The sequence below is a fragment of the Xenopus laevis genome, chromosome 5L (genome assembly GCF_017654675.1).
Source record: "Xenopus laevis strain J_2021 chromosome 5L, Xenopus_laevis_v10.1, whole genome shotgun sequence".
NCBI classification, from domain to species: domain Eukaryota; kingdom Metazoa; phylum Chordata; class Amphibia; order Anura; family Pipidae; genus Xenopus; species Xenopus laevis.
Window position 1 is genome coordinate 60,008,529 of NC_054379.1, and position 17,060 is coordinate 60,025,588.

The 17,060-nt window shown below is 41.6% G+C and overlaps 1 long non-coding RNA gene across 1 annotated transcript; it reads left to right on the plus strand.

The window, feature by feature from the left end:
- The first annotated feature begins 6,237 nt into the window (after nt 1–6,237).
- On the plus strand, nt 6,238–9,300 carry LOC121393679. Its single transcript, XR_005961247.1, has 2 exons — nt 6,238–7,524; nt 8,566–9,300. It is a non-coding gene; the product is annotated as an uncharacterized LOC121393679 (long non-coding RNA).
- The last annotated feature ends 7,760 nt before the right edge of the window (nt 9,301–17,060 follow it).

A 17,060-nucleotide genomic window follows, 5' to 3' on the forward strand; every position in this document is an offset into this window, starting at 1 on the left:
GGGTCGATATGTAATAGTGAAGGGTAAATTAGCCAATCAGTATTGCACAATAGCGAATGTCTATGCCCCGAACACAAACCAAAATAAATTTTTTCAACACTTCCTTCAGGTACTAGAATTATATAGCGATGGTTTAATAATAATTGGAGGCGATTTTAATGTAACCTTAAACCCATTAATAGATGCATCTACAGGTAAATCATATTTGTCGTATAAGAATCTGAAAGATATAAAAAGAAAATTTGCAGAAATACACATGGTGGATATATGGAGGGCATTGAATTCGGCGAAAAAAGATTACACATATTTCTCTAAACAATATCAAATTTATTCGAGAATAGATTACATAATGGTATCGCAACAGTGGGCACACTTGTTTCAGCAGGCAACCATAGGCACAACAATAGTCTCGGATCATGCACCAGTATTAGTTAAATATACAATACCGGGGGTGAGTAAAGCACAATTTAACTGGAGATTAAATGAATACTTACTACATAACAGGGAAAATAAGGATATGATTCGCGAATGGCTAATACAAATAATAAAAGAGAACGACACGGATGAAATAGCCCCAAGAACATTATGGGAGACAGTCAAGTGTGTACTAAGGGGAAGATTAATTGCCTTAGGGACAAGCCTAAAAAAAAAGAGAGAAAAGGAAATTAATAACTTAATGGATGATATTGCACAATTAGAACTGGCTCATAAAGAAACAATAGCTATAAAAACCTTTCAGAAACTGGAGACGAAGAGAGATCAGCTTAAGAAAGTACTGGACCATAAAATACATAAAGCCTATCTTAGAACTAAACAAAATGCATATGAATTTGGGGATAAGGGTAACAAATATTTTGCGAGAATATTAAAAAAGATACAAGGCCAGAACAATATTATTGCAATTAAAAACGGCCAAGATGTTATCCACTATGATACTATAGGGATAGCAGAAACCTTTAAAGATTATTATCAAGCGTTATATAAAATAAAAAATGACAAACTATCTGAACAAAGGGAATTGTTAATGGAACAGTTTATAAAAGAAGCTAAAGTGAAACCATTAACTGAAGAACAAGCTCAAGAGATGGAGTTAGCAATTACTTTAAGGGAAATAGAAGAGGGGATAGATGAGCTGAAACTGGGGAAAAGTCCAGGCCCGGATGGTTACATAGCTACATTTTATAAAATGTTTAAAGCTGAGCTTGCCCCGATATTATTTTTATACTTCAATAGTATTTCAGAGGGAGAGAGATTTCATAAGCAGGCACAAGAAGCCCAGATTACAATAATACCTAAAATGGATAAAGATCCAACTTTATGTTCAAGTTACAGGCCGATATCGTTAATAAATATAGATATGAAAATATATGCAAACATACTAGGGAAAAGAATTAAAAAGTACTTACCGTATATTATCCATGAAGATCAAACTGGTTTTGTACCTAGAAGAGAGGCAAAAGATAACATTGCTAAAACAATTTCGATAATCCATTATGCACGTAAATTACAACTCCCCACTTGTTTGCTAACCATGGATGCGGAAAAAGCATTTGATAGAATCTCATGGCCTTTTTTAGAGAAGACATTAACAACCTTTGGGATAAAAAACAAAATGAAGGAGAGGATATTGGCCTTGTATGATTCACCGTCTGCGAAAATTAAAATCAATGGCATATTATCACAAAGTGTACAGATATTTAATGGGACGAGACAAGGATGCCCACTTTCTCCAACACTATTCTTATTAGTTATGGAAACCCTACTATCACATATAAGGAACAATCTGGATATAAGCGGGATAAAGATTGAGGGTAACGAATATAAAAGTGCTGCATTTGCGGATGACCTGTTAATGTATATAACTAAACCTTTAATAACTTTCCCAAACTTAATGAAATTGTTGAAAATCTTTGGAGACTATTCCAATTTTAAGATAAACTATACCAAATCAGAGATATTAAACATCAACCTAGAAGGTAAAATAATACAACAGATTAAACAAAACTTCCCATTTAAATGGGCAAGGGACTCAATAAAATACCTGGGAGTGAAGTTGAGTGGAGAATTAGATAGAGCATATGTAGATAACTTTATTCCTCTATTAGACACCTTGCAACATACAATAGACAATTGGAAAAATATTAAAATATCCTGGTTTGGCAGAATCCAAGCTTTAAAAATGGTATTAATGCCAAAAGCATTGTATCTACTTCAGGTACTTCCGGTAGAAATACCTAACGCCTTTTTCTCATCAATCAAATCTATGTTTTCCAGATTTATCTGGAATGGCAGGAAACCGAGGTTAAAATATAACTTATTAACTGCCCCTAAGGAAAAGGGGGGATTGAAAGTACCGGACCCATATATGTATTACGTTGCTATCCATTTGGTAAGGATATTAGGATGGACAAGGAAGAGTGGGGAAAAAAAGGATTGGTGTGTATTAGAACAAAGTTGGGGAAATTTCCCACTAGAATGCGCATTATGGGAAGACTGGGGAGGAAAGATTAAGCTGACACAGGATCCGCATACATTAATTACTGCGACCCTTAAAACATGGCACAAAAACAAGCAGGGCCTGAAACTGACAGAGACACCATACATTCTGCAGCCATTAATAGGTAATCGGACTTTCCCTCCGAGTTTGGAAAAGGGAGCTTTTGAGAGATGGGGGAGAAAAGATGCAAATTTGACTAGAATGGGTGAATTTATTAGGTCCGGAAAAGCGATCTCACTTCCTGAAATACAAGAACGGTGGGGTTTTCATTTGGGAGACCAGTGGAGATATAACCAACTAGTACACTATATCAGTAAGCTAGATAAGTACAACTGGGATAGATCCCTTACCCAATGGGAACAGCTTTTGGAGATGGATAGGGAGGTTGGAAAACCCCTAGCAAAAATTTATAATTTATTAATAACCCGAGAAAATCATAATCTTTCTTTACTTGGTCGAGAATGGGAGAAGGAATTAGGAGTTATAGCTACAGAGTTAGAGTGGGACAAGATACTCAAATATAACAATAAGATGACAAAGGTCTCAAAAACACAAGAAGCAATATACAAGTTGATAACTAAGTGGCACTATACCCCTAGCAAAATCAATAAAATGTTCCCACAATCATCGGATTTATGTTGGAGATGCAAAAAATCGGTTGGGAATCATATACATATTTGGGTTACGTGCCCCCTACTGGATGCTTTCTGGAATCAAATATTAGAAACTATTTATAGCATTACAGGGATAAGAATCCAGAGGGAAGACAGTATGTTGATTTTGTTATATATAAATAAAGAAAAGCAAACAATGCTAGAAGACCCTCTTACTTTCCACTTAATCCAGACGGCAAAATCACTAATCCCGAGGAATTGGAAGTCTGAACTCCCTCCGTCGTATGAGGAATGGATGAGAGCTGTAAGAGAAACAAGTTTATTAGAGGAGCTAACATATATATCGCAGAACAATAGTAAAAAATACTGGAAAATATGGTCACCCTGGCACAATTATTTGAAGGATTTCTTTTTATGCTAAGGAAAGAATAAACGACAATTGATAGTTGTATGAGATTGATTAAGCACTACATGAATAATATGTTTAGAAATATCCAATGTATAAAGTATATGTGTAGATACATGTAAGGGTAACCACATCACCCTTTATTCTCTTTTTTTTTTTTTTTTTTTTTTTTTATTATTTTCTCCCCCTTAATTTCTTCCCCTTTTTTTGTTTTGTATCCCCGTTAGAAAACTGAAAATAAAGAAATTTTAAAAAAAAAAAAACACTCGGCCTTCGGCCTCGTGTTTTTATATGGTCATGAAACTCCTCGGTAACTTATAATATCCTTATATTTTACAAGAGGGGGTACTTTATTCACTATATATATATATATATATATATATATATATATATATATATATATATATATATATATATATATATATATATATATTATGTGTGTGTATATATATGTATATATATGTATATGTATTTGTATATATATATATAATAAAGGCCCAGACATGGGCCGAAACGTTGGATGCACAAGTTAAAATAAAAAAATCTTTTTTCACGAAATTTTGGAGTGCGGGTCCTTATCCAATGATTATATATATATAGTGTGTGTGCTGCTGGGGGGTTGATATCACTCCAACTTGCAGTGCAGCAGTAAAGAGTGATTGAAGTTTATCAGAGCATAAGTCACATGACTGGAGGCAGCTGGGAAATTGACAGAATGTCTAGCTCCATGTCAGATTTCAAAATTGAATATAAAAAGATTTGTTTGCTCTTTTGAGAAATGGATTTCAGTGCAGAATTCTGTTGGAGCAGCACTATTAACGGATGTGTTTTGGAAAAAACAGATTTTCCCATGACAGTATCCCTTTAAAGACTTTCCTCATTTCCTCATCCTCATTGTTTAAAATACAACACAGATGTACCTGCACCACGTCTTTTGTGCATATATTGTTACATGCCCATGTGGCTTATACTACGTGCAGAAATCGCAGGGCCCCATATGACAAAATTTCCTGGGCCCCATGGGCTGCACCCACCGCAAGCCCCACCTACAGGTCCACCCTCCCCACCCCACAGGTCCGCCCCCCACCACACCGTAAAAAAACAAAAAAAATATTGGTGGCTAGGGTTCCCACATATTAATAAAAAATAAAAAGATATTGGTGGTCAGGGCCCCCCATAAAAAAACATTTGTGACCAGGGCCCCCCCATTAAAAAATATTGGTGGCTAGGACCCCAAATGAGAAAAAAAATTGGTGGCCAAAATCGGTGGCCAGGGCCCCCCCCCCAAATTATGAGAAAATTGTTTGCCAGGGCCCCTTAAACGTCCATGCCTTCCCGAAGTCAGCAGCTCTCAGAAAGATGGGGAGCCCGGCTAATCAAGTAAGTGTGGCGTGGCCAGGCCCCCCCTTACCTTCAAGGCCCCCTACAACTCTCCCCCCTGTCCCCCCCTGATGGCTGCCCTGACTACATGGGTAAAGCCACCACTCCTTTGAGAGATAAGATTGCAAACCACAGGTGAACTTTTAGTAAGGCACTGATAGAAAATACGGCTAAACAACCAGTGGCCAGACATTTCCTCCAGATGGGACATGGTCTACCCACATTTCACTGTATGGCAATTGACCACCAACCCTCATTGCCCAGAGAAGGTAACAGAGACCTGGCCCTACTAAGACGAGAATCAAAGTGGATCCATCGGTTGGACATTGTTGCCCTGCAGAGATTAAACACTCCCTTTGGGCTGCTTTATTTAGTATATACCATTGACTATTGTACAATTTCAGGAGTGCCACTCTTGTGCCCCATTTTCCCTTGATGTGCATTGTTAGCGATCTAACTGGCCTTTTTAAATTCTTGATATATACACTGTTGCAACATTGTTGCCTAATATTGCTATTTGTATTCCTTCATCTATTAATGATATCCTGTTCCCTCTTCCATCTCCTCATTATTTTTACCTTTTTTCTTTCTTTTAACCCTGCTGTCTTTCATTGCACATGCCATGTCTTCTATCGCACATGCCATGTCTTCTGACCTCCACATGCATTTTGACCCTCTGCCTGTCCAGGACTTATCTTTGCCTGACCCTTTTGTACCTTGTCACCAATACTTTGGCAGTGTTGAGGATCCCCGCCTATTCCGCAGCAGAAAGGATTTAGGTGGGGCTCTAAGACTACACCTAAATGGTATATTTTGTTTGTCCTTGGGCTCCTATTTCCTACAGACCGTAACAGTTAGCTTTGGCCCACATGGAGCCCTCACACTTCTGCACCAACTGCTTCCCTCTAAATGGTGCTTGAGACACTTCTTAAACTACTGGAGATCCAGGAGCAACAACAACAACATATTTCCAGACTCTTCAGCATTTTTTGTCTCGCCTGGACACTCTTCAGGGTGCTCAGGGAGGGTCTGTTCCCCCTCCAGCAATTTCAGTTCCCGTTCCTCCTCATTCTGGGTCATCTCCTTCAGGACCCAAGATTTCAGCACCAGTATGCTTTTTTGAAGATCCTGAGGGTTGCTGGGGAATTCTCAATCAGTGCCTCATCCAGTTTGAACTCTGTACTCATCGGTTCCTCACGGAGAAGTCTAAGGTGGCTTATATCATCGCCTTGCTACAAGGTAAAGCTCTCTCTTGGGCTTCTCCTTTATGGGAGCATGACGATCCTATTGTCCACAACTCTTCAGTCTTTATCAATACATTCAGAGAGATTTTTGATGGTCCTGGTTGCAAGATTAATGCCTCAGCCCGTCTCATGAAAATATCCCAGGGTACTATGACTGCTGCTGAATATGCTATTGATTTCCATACATTGGCAGCTGAGGTTACTTGCTTGAATTACTTGTGGGATAGTTACACTGTGAAGAAATTTCCTTTCTCATAATTGCTTGCCCTGCCACACCAGTCATTCTGGGACTTCCTGGTTAAAACAACATAACCCATCCACTGACTGGAGGACTGGCCAGCTCATCGCCTGGGGTTCTTTATGTTAAGAATTCTGTCTGCCTCTCGTAAATCTCTGTGTGTCTAATCCATCACACCTAATTCCACTTGTCTTCCGGGAATGCTTCTTAGAATTTTTTGATGTCTTCAAGGAAAAGAATGCTGATATTCTCCACATAGACATTATGACTGTCCTATTGATCTTATTCAGGGAGGATGTATCCACTCTCTATCCCTGAGATTCTATGCAAGAATACATTCAGGAAAACCTTTCAAAAGGTTTCATCAGGAAATCGTCCTCCCCTGCGGGTGCTGGATTATTTTTTGTCCAGAAAAAAGATGGCAGGCTAAGGCCTTGTATTGAGTACCGGGGTCTGAACAAAATCACTCTTAAAAACCATTACCCTATCCCGTTACTCACTGAACTTTTTGACTGACTGAGGAGTGCAAAACATTTTTCCAAGTTGGATCTCCAAAGTGCTTATAGCCTGATTTGCATTTGTAAGGATCCCATTACCATCCTCACTGAATACAAAAACCTGCAATACATCACATCAGCCAAAAGATTAACTCCACGGCAGGCAAGATGGGCATTGTTTTTATTCAGGTTCAATTTTATCATCTCTTATAGGCTTGGATATAAGAATATCAAGGCTGATGCTTTGTCCAGATCCTTGTCTTTCGAAGAAATGTCCACGATCAGGCCCGGACTGGCAATCTGTGAACTCGGGCAATTGCCCGTGGGGCCGCTCTATTTCCTGTTCAAGTGGGCCGCTCCTGAACAGAGAAACCAGTGTGTTTCATCCTCCGTCACCTTGAATGAAGGCAAGGGATAGAGTTCAATGTGGCCCAGCTTGAAGCACTCGGTTGCCGGTATAATCAGGAGGGAGAGAGAGACTCTGCTGCTGTGCTCTGTGACAGCACGCCTCCTCCCCCCTCGCAGCTTCGCTGGCCTGGCTGGACTGTGTGGTTGAATAGGAGACGTCACAGCTCGTCATGTGACTCGTCTCGTCTAGACCTGCCTCTCTGCATTGTGATCCGTCGGCATGTCAGCTCCTAGTAAGAGGTACTGCTCAGTAGGGGAGGTTAAAGCTATAGACACGGGAAGGGAGCCTGGGAGAGGGATCGCTGACTGTTTATTGCTAAAATATTTTTGTGCTGCGCGGGTACTAGCCACAATCTGATACAATCTGGACTGTTGAGGGGGGGGGGGGGGGTTGGGGAGTTCTAGTTCAACAAGTGCTTTGTTTTTTAGTTTAACTGTTTATTACTAAGAGTGTTTCGTGCTGCGCAGGTACCAGCCACAATCTAGACTGTTGGGGGGGGGACTTGGTGAGTTATAGTTCAGCGAGTGCTTTCTTTTTTGGTTTAATAGTCATTAAACCAAAAAACAAAGCATTCGTTGAACTAGAAAACTCACCAAGTCCCCCCCCCCCAGATTGTGGCTGGTACCTGCGCAGCACAAAACATTCTTAGCAATAAACAGTTAACCTGAAAAACAAAGCACTTGTTGAACTAGAACTCCCCAACCCCCCCAACAGTCCAGATTGTATCACTTGCATATTATAAGAAGTAATATACCCCATACTATAATGGTGAACTATTGAATCCTTGTAATTTTTAAATAAAATGTTCAAGGCTTATAAATAAATGGCAAATCAAAAAAGTGGTTAATATAGACACACTAGATTTATGTGGTGTCATTACATAATATTTTACTGTACTACAATGTAATAATAATAATAATTAATGAATAACCATAATATTTTACATTAATTACAGTTAAGTGAAAAAAGGCAGCCCTTTATGCACATCACCTATAACCATTTTTGCAGTTTTACCCCAATATACTGTATGTGTGGATGAGTGCAAAACATAGTGTCTTTACATGTGGGCTGCTTTGATTATTTTGCCCGGGCTGCTTTTTACTCCCAGTCCGGCCCTGTCCACGATCTCTCTCTGTCCCATTATTTCCCCTGAATGAGTGGTGGCTCCAGTATCCTTAGGTCAACCTACTTCTGAAGCATCCCAGGCATGTCCTTCTAACAAGACATTTGTTTCTAAAGATTCTGTACCCCAGGTCTTCTCATGGGGACATTACTCTAAGATTGCAGGTCATCCAGGGATCAAAAAGTCATTGGACCTCATTTCCAGATATTTCTGGTGGCCATCCCTCACTCGAGATGTTACACAGTTTGTCGCTGCTTGCTCAGCAGAAGACTCCTCGTTCTCTTCCTTGTTGCCTTCTACATCCTCTACCAATACCAAGTCAACCCTGGTCTGATCTTTCCATGGACTTTATTATGGACCTACCCAAGTCTGCAGGCTATTCCACAATTCTGGTGGTTGTTGATTGTTTCTCCCATCTGCTGCCTCTCTTGCTAAAATCTTCATCAAGGAAATTTTCTGCCTCCATGGTTTCCCTACATCTATTGTTTCTGATCAAGGGCTCCAATTTGTTTCCCGCTTCTGGCCTGCCTTTTGAAAGTTATTGGAAATAAGCCTGAATTTTTCATCAGCATACCATCCACAAAGCAACGGTCAGACAGAAAGAACCAATCAGATCTTGGAAAAAATTCCTTTGTTGTTTTATTTCTCTAAATCAAGACAATTGGTCTGAACTCCTTCTCTGGACTGAGTTCGCCCATAATAATCCCAAACATGAATCTTTGGGCTGCTCTCCTTTCTGTACATTTGGGAGAAATCCTCTTGCTCTTCCATCTTCTCTACTCAGAGTAGACGGTTGAAGGTGCGGTACAAGATTTTAAATACATTTGGTCATCTGCTCATCAGGTCCTTAATAAATCCTCTGTCCATCAAAAAAAGGCAGCTGATAAACGTTGCAAGTCTGCTCATTCTTTTAATGTTGGTGATTCTGTATGACTGTCCACAAAGAACATTAAGCTTTGTGTTCCTTCTCCTAAACTGGGGGCCCGCTTTATTGGCCCATTCAAGATCAAAAAGATGGTTAACCGGTGTGTGTTAAGCTTGAGCTGCCTCCTACCATGAAGAATTCCAACTCCTTCCTCAAACCTGTGATCAACAATGCTTTTTCTTCCAATTGTCCTTCCCCTTCTCCAATCCTTGTTGATTGATGGTCCAGGAGATCACTGACCCTCGCAGATTTAGAAGTAGTATTCAATACCTCATTCATTGGAAAGGATTTGGTCCTGAGGAGAGGTGTTGGGTTGTTGCCAAGGACACTCATGCCCCTCAATTAGATAAGTTATTTCATAAAAAATTTTCTCAAAGCCTTGGGAGCCCCCAGTGGGTGCTCCTGAGAGGGGGAGTATTGTAAGGCACCCGGGGAGACCGGCGCGCATTCTTACCTTTGGACAGGCGGGTCCCTGGGTGCCTCTGGCCGCAAATGGTTCACACATGAAGAAATTCAAAAGAGACTAGAACATGGTAAGGTAAATAAATGTCGGGCCAGATGGTATTCATCCCAGGGTATTTAGCAAGCTTAGCTCTGTGATTGCCCAACCTCTTGACTTAATTTTGCAGGATTCTCTAAGGTCTGGCATAGTGCAGAGAGACTGGCGAATTGCTAATGAGGTGCAGCTAATCAAAAAGGGATCCCGTTCTCATCCTCAAAACTATAGGCCAGTTAGTCTGACGTCAGTGGTAGGAAAACTTTTCAAAGGGTAAGATACTGGACTTCATAGCACATCATAATACTATGAGTTTGTGCCAGCATGGTTTTATGCGTAATAGATCTTGCCAGACTAACTTAATTTCCTTTTATGAGAAGGTAGGTGATATAAGTAGGGACCTCGATTCTGGGATGGTAGTGGATATAATTTACCTAGACTTTGCTAAAGCATTTGATACAGTGCCACACAGACGGTTACTTGTTAAACTAAGGAATGTTGGCCTGGAACATAGTATTTGTACCTGGATAAAGAACTGGCTAAAAGATAAACTACAAAGAGTGGTGGTAAATGGAACATTTTCTAATTGGACCAGTGTTGTTAGTGGAGTACCACAGGACTCTGTATTAGGTCCCTTGCTTTTCAACTTGTTTATTAATGACCTGGAGGTGGGCATTGAAAGTACTGTTTCTACTTTCTACTACAGATGATACTAAATTGTGAAGAACTACAGGTTCCATGCAGGATGCTGCCACTTTGCAGAGTGATTTGTCTAAATTGGGAAACTGGGCAACAAATTGGAAAATGAGGTTCAATGTTGAGAAATGCAAAGTTATGCACTTTGGCAAAAATAATATAAATACAAGTTATACACTAAAAGTGTGTTGGGAGTTTCCCAAAATGAGAAGGCTCTTGGGGTTTTTGTAGATAACAATTTGTCTAATTCTGGGCAGTGTCATTCTGTGGCTACTAAAGCAAATAAAGTTCAGTCTTGCATAAAAAAAGGGCATTAACTCAAGGGATGAAAACATAATTTGCCTCTTTATATGTCCCTGGTAAGGCCTCATGTGGAGTATGCAGTGCAGTTTTGGACTCAAGTCCTTAAGAGGGATATAAATGAGCTGGAGAGAGTGCAGAGACGTGCAACTAAACTGGTTAGAGGGTGGAAGACTTAAATTATGCGGGTAGACTGTCAAGGTTGGTGTTCTCTGAAAAAAAAGAAGCAGTAAGGCTTGACCGTTTGCGCAGGGAGCTGCACATGCTGCCGCCGCTCGCAGGTTTGTTGTCCCTGTTGCTAAGTAATGGCTCAATAGAGATGGAAGGGCATACGGAAGTCAGATGCATAGTGAAGTGCACACCCACCTCTATACGGCTTTATGATTGGGTAAGGAGGTCCCTAGGCTGGTTCCGATTGGATGTTGGGGTAAAAGTATGCGATGTGGCTTTTATTTGGCACGGTGACACTTCTCCTTCTACATGTCCCTTGAGCAATGTATCTTATCACCTTTCCACACTTGCACACCTTTTCCCCACCCTACACGATTGGACTGACAGCTCCAGTGGTTGTCTAGCAATGGGTTTGGCACCAAATAAACGGTCAGGGGTTTATTTTCTGTAGGTGGATGGGTTTTCTGGTTGTTTTGTCTGTATAATCCTGACGAAGATCCCTGTGGGGGTTAGAAACGTTGAGTCTAATAAAAATTCTTCTTCTTTTTGCCTGAAAACCCTGTGAGTGCTGCTATTCTTTATATATATATATATATATATATATATATATATATATATATATATATATATATATATATATATATATATATATATATATATATATATATATATATATACAGAATGCTCAGGCCAAAAAAGTCAGCAAGGGCTGTTCCTGTGCCATCTGGCCCGAATTAAAAAAATACTCTGGACTCTCTATTTACATGCAAACACTGTGATGGGTCCCCTGGTAAACTTCTAATCTTCCTAGAGGAAGTACAGATCTTTACCTCCTACTCCAGTTAGGAAGCAAGTATCTGAGATCATTTTCTTCTTGATGGAAGGTAAAGCTCTATCCTGGGCAGAGAACTTACTGAACAGTAGATCCCCTTATTAGTTCCAAAAGGGTTTCCCCAGCAGCCTTGGTTGCTCACAGCTCCAGAGCCGGTTCCCCAGCAGCCTCCACTACCCACAGCTCCAGGAAGGGCTTCCCCAGCATCTTCCACTGCCCACGGCTCCAGGGGGGTTTCCCCAGCAACCTCTGCTGCTCACAGCTCCAGGGGGACTTCCAAAGCAGCCTCCACTGTCCACAGCTCCAGAGGAGCTTTCCCAGCAGCCTCCACTGTCCACAGCTCCAGAGTGGCTTCCACAGCAGCTGTCCCATGTGCCAGCTCCCCAGCAGCTGTGCCCTGTACCAGTGCCGGCTCCCCAGCAGCTGCCTCCTGTACCGGCTCCCCAGCAGCTACTTCCTGTACCAGTGCTGGCTACCCAGCAGCTGCCTCTTGTACCAGTGCTGGCTCCCCAGCAGCTGCCTCCTGTACCGGCTCCCCAGCAGCTACTTCCTGTACCAGTGCTGGCTACCCAGCAGCTGCCTCTTGTACCAGTGCTGGCTCCCCAGCAGCTGCCTCTTGTACCAGCGCCGACTCCCCAGCAGCTGCATTCTGTACCAGCGTTGGCTCCCCAGCAGGGTCCGCTGCCTTTTAGTCCAGTGCCCCAGGAATGGGGCTTCTGCCATATCCTGTGCCCCCAAGAGTGGGATTTCTGCCATGTGTTAACGCAGTGACCACTCATACAATAACCTCCAAGACGCAGGCACCCATGAGGGTGGCTTTGCCTGTACCGCTGCTAGAACCCTGGGGCCCCGCAAGGGTTGCTTTCTCTGTACCACTGCCAGAACCCCAGGTACCCATGAAGGTTGCTCTGCCCACAGCATGTCCTTCTAGTTGGGCACCTGCAAGAGTGGTTTTCCCTGTACCGCTGCCAGTACCCCGGACACACATGAAGGTGGCGCTGCCCACAGCATGTCCCCCTAGTTGGGCACCCGCAAGGTTGGCCTTACCTGTATCACTGCCAGAACCCCGGGTACCCACTAAGGTGGCTCTGACTGTACTGTTGCCAGTTCCTTGGATGTATAAGAATATTGGCTTTTGTGGCACCTGGAAGTTGCCTTGTGAGGAGGGGTATAATGTCAGTCTCTGTTGGGATTCAAGCCAGGGACCTTTGGGTTTCTGGCTCTGTGCCTTAACCATTGGGCCAAGTAAGTAGCCTGCAAGATTTCTCACTATTACTTGGCCTTTGCAGCCCTAGCCTAGCAGCAGCCTAATTGGTGGTTTGGGGTCAGCCCCATCAGGCATGACCCTGCCCTATTTAAAGCAAGCCCTCCTCACTCTCCTTGCCTGAGCATTACCTACAATAGCACTGTGGCATCGCCCCTAGCTAAGGTTCCTGATCTAGCCACCTTCCTTATTCTGCTTCGTCTTGTCTGAACTCTTCTCTGTCTTGTCTGAACTCTTCTCTGCCTTGTCCTGCCTTTCAATGAAAAGAATGAGGAGAGCAATCCAAAAGCAGAATAACTGCTACAATGTGATTTATTAGCAACTAGCTGCTAATAAATCACATTGTAGCAGTTATTCTGCTTTTGGATTGCTCTCCTCATTCCTTTGATTGTATACTTATATTGAAGACTTGCGGTGAAGTCTTGGAAGAAAGAAGCACCACTACATATAAGGCTTGGCAATGCACTGAAGTAACCTACTATAGATACTTACCCTGAAACTTGCCTTTTTTACCTTGCCTTGTTCTGATCCTGTCTTGCTTTAAACCTTGCCTTGTCTGTTCCTACTCCGGTTCCAGTAATACTTTGACCTTGCCTTGACCTTGCTCTGCCTTGTCTTCCTTGCTATTCTGAACCTTGCTGTGTTTCTTGCTCCGATCCTTACCTGCACCTTGCCCTATCTTTCCTTTTCCTATCTGTATCTTGTCTGCCTAGCCTGATCCTTGTCTTTCCTTCTCCTGTCTGTATCTTGTCTGCCTAACCTGATCCTTATAAGTCATCCTGCTTTCCAGTCCTCCTGCTATCCAGTCCTCCTATTCCTGATCTACACCCACACCGTCCTATTCCAACAGTTTGCACCCGATTTACGCACGCACCATCCTGTACTATGTATCCAGTCTGCTTCCAATCTACACCCGTGTGATACAAATGTGACATGGCAGGCCATGTATGAATGTGAGTGTGATCAAGTGCATTCAATATGGCTCCTTAGTTATAAAATGGATGTACTGATATTAGCAGGAGACCAAGGAACAGCCAGAGTAGTATTAATAGAAGACCAGGGAACAACTGGAGTTAAGTTATTCAGTCATTAGCAGGAGAACAGGGAATAGTAGGAGTTAAGGTAATAGACTCATAAACATATAAATATGTTTATTTTTTTTATTTTTTTTTAAACTTGTTTTTATTAAAGGTCGACCATGTACAGCAATGAAAACCGTTTGGACCTACCAGAAGTCCGAAATAGTAAATAAAACAACATGGAGTAGTACGTACATGTGTCTTAAAGTGAAAGAATAGAGAAGGAAGAAGGAGAGAAAAATCAAGAAATAAACAGATAAACAAAAACAATAAGCTCTGATATAGCAAATCACAGAGTACTGATCATTTCCATAAGCCAAAGTCAATTACCTTAGATATGAGGCCAGAAGTCTGTTAGTCTGTTGAGTCCTGGAGGGCGATCTTGAAGTTGTTACAGTCCCAGAATAAATATGTTTATTAAGGAGGAAGCTCATATCTTATTCACATAGTTATAATCAAAATACACAGCAATTATACACAGCAATTATTTTCATTCACATGGTTATTTCCATTTTCATGGTCATTCTCATGGCCATGTCCTGGGCATGTAGCCATTATTATTATTATATATGTCTATGTGTAATGATCTATTACTTTGTTATTGTACCAATATAAAAAGGAGCTCAGCTGGGGGGGCTTCGGGACTTCATCTACAAGCAGACTTGTTGTGTAGAATAATTGGTCTTGTAAGGACCATTGGCCGATTGATGTGCTCTGGGAGTCGCTGTATTTGATTTGGGCCCGGGGTCCCCCAGCTGATGTTCCTCTCAGAAGTCTGCCAAGGGAAGCTCGGCTAGACGTTGCGTTGTCTTCAATCGGTATTGTATTACTTTTCTTACAATATATTATTCTGGTTTAATGATGATCAATGTGTGTGTGTTTTATTTCCACCCCTATATTTGATAAGTCTACTGGGGGAAGTGCTCAGTTAGACATTTAGTTTGTGATAAGTCTGCCAAGGGAACTTGTAGCAAGACAGCCCGCACCATCCTGTCCTAATCCAGTCTGTTCCGGTCTATGTCCACTCCATCCTGCTCCTACCAGTCTGCTCCTGTTCTGACTTTGACCTCATCATCTTGTCTAGTCTGACTCATCAACCTCTTATTCTGGTCCAATACTGATTCTACGTCCTTGTCACCCTGTTCTTGTCCAGCCATATAGTTCCTTGTGCATCAGTGCTGCTGTTTTCAGTCTTGTATTCCAAGAGTGTGTGGATGGTATCCATTTCTGTAACGAATGTTTATCAACCTTAGTCTAAAACTGGAACCATACAAACCATATTTCTGATTTTCTCAGATTCACTGTCATCTGGTATGGTGCCTATGGATTGGAGAAAAGCTGATGTTATTCCAATATTTAAAAAGGGATTACGATCTCAGCCTGGCAATTATAGGCCAGTAAGCTTGACATCTGTGGTGGGCAAATTATTTGAAGGCTTGTTAAGGGATCACATTCAAAATGTGTTGTCCTAATGAATGGCATTATGAGCAACAATCAGCATGGCTTTATGAAGGATAGGTCATGTCAGACGAATTTGATTGTATTTTATGATGTGGTAAGTAAGACTCTGGACAGTGGGGGGGGCAGTAGATGTGATCTATTTGGATTTTGCCAAAGCGTTTGATACTGTGCCCCACAAATGACTGCTTTCTAAACTAAGGTCTGTTGGGCTTAATGAAGTCGTTTGCACATGGATAGGAAACTTGCTACAGGCTACAGAGGGTGGTTGTTAATGGGACATTCTCTACTTGAAGTAAGGTTCTTAGTGGGGTCCCCCAGGGCTCAGTATTGGGTCCACTTTTATTTAACTTGTTCATTAATGACTTAGGGGAGGGTGTTGTAAGTAATGTATCAGTGTTTGCAGATGACACAAAATTATCCAGCCCAATTAATTCCATCCAGGATGTGGCATCCTTGCAACATGATCTTGACAAACTGGCAATCTGGGCAGCTAAGTGGCAAATGAGATTCAATGTTGATAAATGTAAAGTCATGCACCTGGGATGTAAAAATATCCAAGCCACTTATACCCTTAATGGGACTGCACTAGGCAAATCCATTATGGAAAAGGCCCTTGGAGTCCTTGTAGATGATAAACTTGGCTGTAGCAAGCAATGCCAGTCGGCAGCATCAAGGGCAAATAAGGTCTTGAGCTGTATTAAAAGGGGCATAGAGTCACGGGAGGAGGGGGTCATTCTTCCACTGTATAGAGCACTTGTAAGGCCCCATCTAGAATATGCCGTACAGTTTTGGTCTCCATCACTCGAACAGGACATTATTTTATTAGAGAGGGTACAGAGAAGGGCAACTAAGCTGGTAAAAGGTATTGAAAATCTTAGCTATGAGGAAAGACTGGCCAAATTGGGGATGTTCACGTTGAAGAAGAGGCGCTTAAGGGGTGATATGATGACTATGTATAAACATATAAGGGGATCATATAATAATCTCTCTAATGCTTTATTTACCAGTAGGTCTTTCCAGCTGACACGAGGTCACCCATTCCGATTAGAAGAAAAGAGGTTCCATCTAAATATTCGGAAGGGGTTTTTTACAGTGAAAGCTGTGAAGATGTGGAATTCTCTCCCTGAATCAGTTGTACAGGCTGATACATTAGATAGCTTTAAGAAGGGGTTGGATAGCTTTTTAGCAAGTAAGGGAATACAGGGTTATGGGAGATAGCTCATAGTCCAAGTTGATCCAGGGACTAGTCCGATTGCCATTTTGTAGTCAGGAAGTAATTTTTCCCTCTCTAAGGCAAATTGGAGAGGCTTCAGATGGGTTTTTTTTGCCTTCCTCTGGATTAACTGGCAGATAGGTAGTTAATAAAAAAAAAAAAAAGTTGAACTCGATGGACATGTGTCTTTTTTCAACATTACTTACTATCTTACT